The sequence below is a fragment of the Zingiber officinale genome, chromosome 5B (genome assembly GCF_018446385.1).
Source record: "Zingiber officinale cultivar Zhangliang chromosome 5B, Zo_v1.1, whole genome shotgun sequence".
Lineage (NCBI taxonomy): Eukaryota > Viridiplantae > Streptophyta > Magnoliopsida > Zingiberales > Zingiberaceae > Zingiber > Zingiber officinale.
In genome coordinates, this window is record NC_055995.1 from 30,380,675 (window position 1) to 30,386,674 (window position 6,000).

A 6,000-nucleotide genomic window follows, 5' to 3' on the forward strand; every position below is an offset into this window, starting at 1 on the left:
TAGGATGTTAGCCAATGAGGAAGTCTCGAAAGGTCAAGGTTAACCAGATGCTAGAATCTCAGCAAATCAAGATTGATTGAATGTTAGGGAAAGAAAGTCATGGTAGGTTGATATCAACTAGATACCAAACAAGACAAGCATTCGTCATTGATAAGGCTAAAATAGGAGGATTAGTTGATTGATAGGGTGTATTGAACAACTAATGGACGAAAAAAACCCCAAAATCTCAAAAATAAGACTACTACAATGTTGCTATAGTAACAATCGATTGATGGATTTAATCAGTCAACTGATGGGCACTGTAGCAATGTATAGAAGTTTCAAAACTTGATTAGATTGATTATGATTAGTTGACTGATAGAGTGTATCAGTTGACTGGTGTTATTGTTCGAGCAAACAGAGAATTTAGAACTCGACTGCGAGATTCAACTATTCATGATCAATCGACTGATGGTGGTCAAATAAGTCAGGAAAGAGTTGTTTTATATATTTAAACCATCAAATTTGACAGGGTAGTTGACTGATGGGTAAGATCAGTCAATTGATAGGTGGAAATCAACTCGAATAGAAGCAACCCTATAAAAGAAGTTTTTAAGGTGTTTTGAAGATGTCAGTGTTTGGAGATGAAGTGCTACTACATTTTTCACCACTAAGAGGTAATCTAAAGTGACAAAAGAGCAAGCAAAGTAAAATTTTCATTGTAAAGTCATTTTCACTTTCATTTATATTTGCATTCTTGTTTCTTATTGTATTGTTGTGAAAACAAGTTGTAAGAGGCTTCTTAGGGATTCGAGAATGAGAAGATTTAATAGTAGTAAATTGCTAGGACTATGCCTTGGATTATTCACCTTAAGCGATGAATACTTAGTAAAAATCAAGGTGTAGTATATGTGATGTCAAGTTTGATTCAAGTATTCTGTTATGCATTCAAAAGAAGAGCCTGTAATTGGGAGTTCGCAAAGACCTAACAAAGATGTCTTGGTTGGTTCCCCAAGGTTATCCATTTCAATATGTTGCCTTTGTGTAGAACTCCTTTGCTCAATTTAAGGGTCCTTAGATAGCTCAGTTGTTTCCCCAAAGATTTATGTCAGTTACACACCTTGTGAGGGAACTCCTTTGCTCAATTTGAGGACCTTTGCACATCTCAGTCACTTCTCCCATGAGTTATGTTATTTCAATATGTTGGGATGAGCTAATCGTCTTTTACCACCATGTTATTTCAATGACACCTTTATAGGAAGCTCTTTGGCTCAGATGAAAGTTCTTAAATGTCTGGCTCACGTTTCCTATTACTTATGCAGTCATATATCATATATGACACCTTCTCAGGATCTTTTAATATCAAAACACTAATTACCTAATTTCTAGGTTGTCTTTCATTAATAGCTTAAGCTACACTAATTTAGAAACTATAAAGTTTGTTTACAGTTTAGTGTGCCAAAGTAAAAAAAAATGACAATGTGAAAGAAAAAAAAACTCCTAAATAGTTTGGGCTACCTCCCTAGTCATATATAAAACCTTTGTAGGTTCAAGATGCATTAAGTCTAGTTTAACCTAGCTTAAGATGAGATCTACGTACGAAGAATATCAGAAACCTATACTCTAGTCATCTATTTTTCTATCTCCCATGTGTAGACATTGTCTCGCCACTATTGTGTCATTTTATCTATCTTTCTTTGATAGAAACTAGCATATGGTATAGTGATTCTTAGTCCTATGGATGATCGTAGAGGCTAGAAGATAGCACACACTTTTTTTTATTGAAGGCAAGGAATAATATATTTGCCTACTAGATAAAATTTTATGACCTTAAACGATAGGCTAGGTAATTGTACAAGAGATTAATTTAATGTATTCATGAATACTAATCATGGTTTCTCAAGGACTAGAGAAGATAACACATGCACTTTGGGACATGACATAATAGTAAGAGGTAGGATGAACTCCTAATGAGAGTTTGAAACTCACGCAAGGTGCTTAATATGCCTATAGGGTCAAAATCATTCGTGATGATGGATTGTTTGTTAGGACCAATTTGTGGTTTTCGATCCAACAAATCTGTCCTTGGAAGAGGTTCTCCAAGGCTTGAGGGATCCAAAACCAAATGATAGGGAAGGGAAGGGAGCTTACGTGAGAGGAATGGAGGCGAAGGATGTAGATCTGCTGGGATGACAGGCCAGAAGTATCGAATCTCCCATTTGTGGTCCCTCCCTTTTTATAAGTGAGATTGAAGGAGCGTGCTTGTAGAAGTAGAGGAGGGGATTGATCCTATTGTAAAGGGTGGGGATCAAAAGACAGCGAGTGATGTCATATGTCTGTAGCAACCATGCACATGAGCGATCGGGATCACCCTAATGGGAAGAATTGGCGATCCATGACTCATAGGGGCAGCTGGAATGATTTTCTTGTCGACACCAACTTTGTTATTCATTTCATGATGGCTGACGATTTGCATCCCTATAGCATAGGAGGGATTTTTGTAAACAATGGTGGAAATTAAAGGAGAGGCAAAAGTCAACTTATGCATGATGGCAATTTCCTGAGGCATTAATGACCAACACATCGGGTTAGCTTTATAGTTAGTTTTCAATCGTCATTTCACCTCGATTATTATTTTTTTTTATGGGGGGGGGGGGGGCATATGATGTGCCTTATAGTTCCCGCCCTGGTTAGCCTTACCAACCTTGCCAGCGTAGGTCCATGCTAGGCTGCTAACAACATGAGCTAGATCACAATCCAAGTGAACACAACTTGGGATGTTGCAGCTTGAGAACAACCTCATTGGATACATCTTTAGAAAGAATCAAGCTTCCACAACTTAGGGTGTTGCAGCTTAGGAACAACTCCATTTGATGCAACTCCCGGAAAGACTCAAGCTTCTATAGTTGTTGCAGCTCGGGAATAATCCCATTGGGTACATCCCTAAAAAGACTTAAGCTTCTAAAGCTTGAGATTTTGTAGCTTGAAAATAACCCGATTGAGTACATCCCTGGAAAGACTCAAGCTTCCATAGCTTGAGATGTTGCATCTTGGGAACATCCCATTGGGTACATCCCTAGAAAGGCTCAAACTCCCACATCTTGGGATGTTACAATTTGTGAACAACCCCATTCGGTACATCCCTAAAAAGATTCAAGTCCTCATACTCAGTAAACAATAGTTTGGGAACAACCTCATTGGGTACATCCCCAAGAGGGAATGTTCTCAGTTCGTATCTCAAGATGCAAGGGCCTCCCTACTTATGGAGATTTATCTTAGACCTCAACTATCCCAAGCTACGAGAGCCTCCCTACTTGTGGAGATCTCTCCTGGACTTCAACTGTCTAGGCTGCAGAGCTTTCCTACTTGTGGAGATCTCTTCTAGACATCAACTATCCCAAGTTGCAAAAGCTTCCCTGCATGTGGAGATCTCCCTTGGATCTCAACTATCCCAGACTACAAGTGTAGGTCCCTTTGGAGGCTGGCAAGAGGGGAGGGGTGAATTACCCTACAAGAATTAAACCAAAAACCTTTCTCGGATATTCAACTAATTAACAGACACTTGTAATAATAAAACTAAGAGACTAAAAGAAAAGAGCAGACACAAGAGATTTACTTGGTTTGCAATCAGGGGATTACTAATCCAAGGAAAGTAAGTGCACTATTTGTTTCTCTCCTTCGGGCGGAGTAGCCTCTTTATAGCGTTGACAGCACAAATAAAAGAAACAGAAATGAAAGTACAGGGAAAACTGATTACAAGTGAGATGAATGATTTGTACAAACCAGTGCTATATTTATAGCACTGGTCGGGGCACCCCGAAGGGGTTCCAGGCGCCCTGGGGGGATAAAACTTTATCCCCCAACGTTCAGATCGAGTTTGACTTGATCTGGTCAACATCTTCGGTCCGGGCGGCCCGGAGGGTTCCGGGCACCCCAGTTAGCTCCTGGCGCCCCGGACCCCAAAAGTCAACTCTGGTTGACTTTTTCCGTTCGGTCGCTCTGCTTTGGTTCAGCTCGTCTCGGTCCGGGTCTTCAACTACGGCTCCGCTAGTTTGGGTGATCTCGGCCATCCGGAATAGGGCTCACCCGAACCCAAATCTGGCCTTCTCCTCGAGCAGCCTTCCTTCCCGGTTTCTCGTCCCTCGAACGCCACGCACGTTCTTCTCGTCCACCGGTGTACTCTTCCGCGGTTACCTCGTCCCTCAGACGCACCGAGCCCGTCGGCTCTCTCCCGTGTCGTCCTTCTCGCTAGCCGCGTCTTCCGCTCGACTTCCTGTGTTCCTGCACACTTAGACACAAGGGTTAGACAACGCATGACCTAACTTAGTTTGTTTGATCACATCAAAACACCTTGGGGTTCCAACAATCTCCTCCTTTTTGATGTGAGCAACCCAAGTTATGTTAGAAAAAACATATGCAATAAAAACAATATATTTGCAATTAAGTCCGAAGATATTTCAATTTAAAAATTATATACCTCCCACTAAACTTAACATCTGTCTCCCCCTTTGATCACATAAAAAATAGGGGTGCTTAAACAAGTCTAAGGTAAAAAAATTTCTATGGCAAATCTTAAAAACAATTTCTAAAAGAAATTTCTAATTTTTTTTTTAAAAATTTCTAAGGCAATTTTCATAAAAAAAATTCTTAGGTAAAAAACAAAATTTAAGGCAATTTTTTTTTTTAAAAAAAAATCCTAAGGTAATAATAACAAAAAATTCTAAGTCAATTTTTAAAAAAAATTTCAAAGGTAATTTTCATAAAAAAATTTCTAAGGTAAAAATTTCTAAATCAATTTTAAATATTTTTTAACACAAATTGAATAACTCTTTTAAAGCATTAAGTAAATTAAATTAATACTTTTTCAGTTAGTCAATTAAACTTTTCATTTCGGTACTTGGCTTCCAGGTCGTGGCGAGGCACTAGGCCTTCTTGGTTATTGGAGCAACAACCACTTCCTTAGACAAAGCCTCATAAAGAAATTAGTTGTTAAATTTTCTTGCTGAAAATGCTAAGTCTAATTTTAATTTTAAATTAAACAGGTTTTTGGAACCTAGTAGAGGTTCCTACCTACAGAATTAACCAAGTATTTCCTAGGTACATAGATTTTTGATATATTTCTATTTTGACTTTGATGAAATCTATAATACCAATTTAAACCTCTATAATTTCTAAAAGTAGAAATATTTGAACCATTATATTTTTTCAATCTTTCTATTTCTTCTTTTAGTTTTTCATTTTCAATTTTCAATTTTTCAAAATCCTCTATAAGACATGATTTTGCCAAAATTCTTTTCGTTTCTAAAATTTCATTTTCTAATTTGGTATTTTTATTTTCTAATTTATACATGGATTTTGCCATTGCCTTAATACCAAAGTAAAGTTCATCAGGGGGTAAGAGGCATACCTTACTTACCATATCAGACTTGAAGCTTGAATCTCCCCTTGCTTCGCTACTTCCATCTGAGGTCGCTCCCCCTTCATCGATGCTGGGTTCTGATGTACTTTGTCCTTCGTAACTTGCCATCAGTGCTATCCCAACATATTCTTGAATCTCGGACTCAGATGAAGAAGTGTCATCCCAAGTAGCTTTTAGGTTCTTGTGCTTCTTGGGAATCTTGCCTTTGTCCTTCTTTAGTTCTGGGCAATCTTCTTTTAGGTGTCCTTCCTTTTGACACTGGTAGCAACACATCTTTCTTCTATTTCTTGGATTCTTTTTATTCTACATTTCTTTAAATTTATTAGATCTAAAAAACTTTTTAAAGTTTCTTACCATGTATGCTTCCTGATCGTCTTCTGAATCTGACTCGGGTTCATCCTTCTTGGTTGCGTTTAGTGCAATCATCTGGCTTGCTTCCTTTGTTGTCCCGACACACCTGGTTTCATGCAATTCAAGAGTGGAGAATAGTTCTTCTAAAGTACTTACCTCCAGGTCTTTCGAAATGTAGTAGGCATCGACGATTGATGTCCAATCTGAAGTTCTGGGAAACGCATTGAGTGCGTAACGTATTGTTTCCCGAT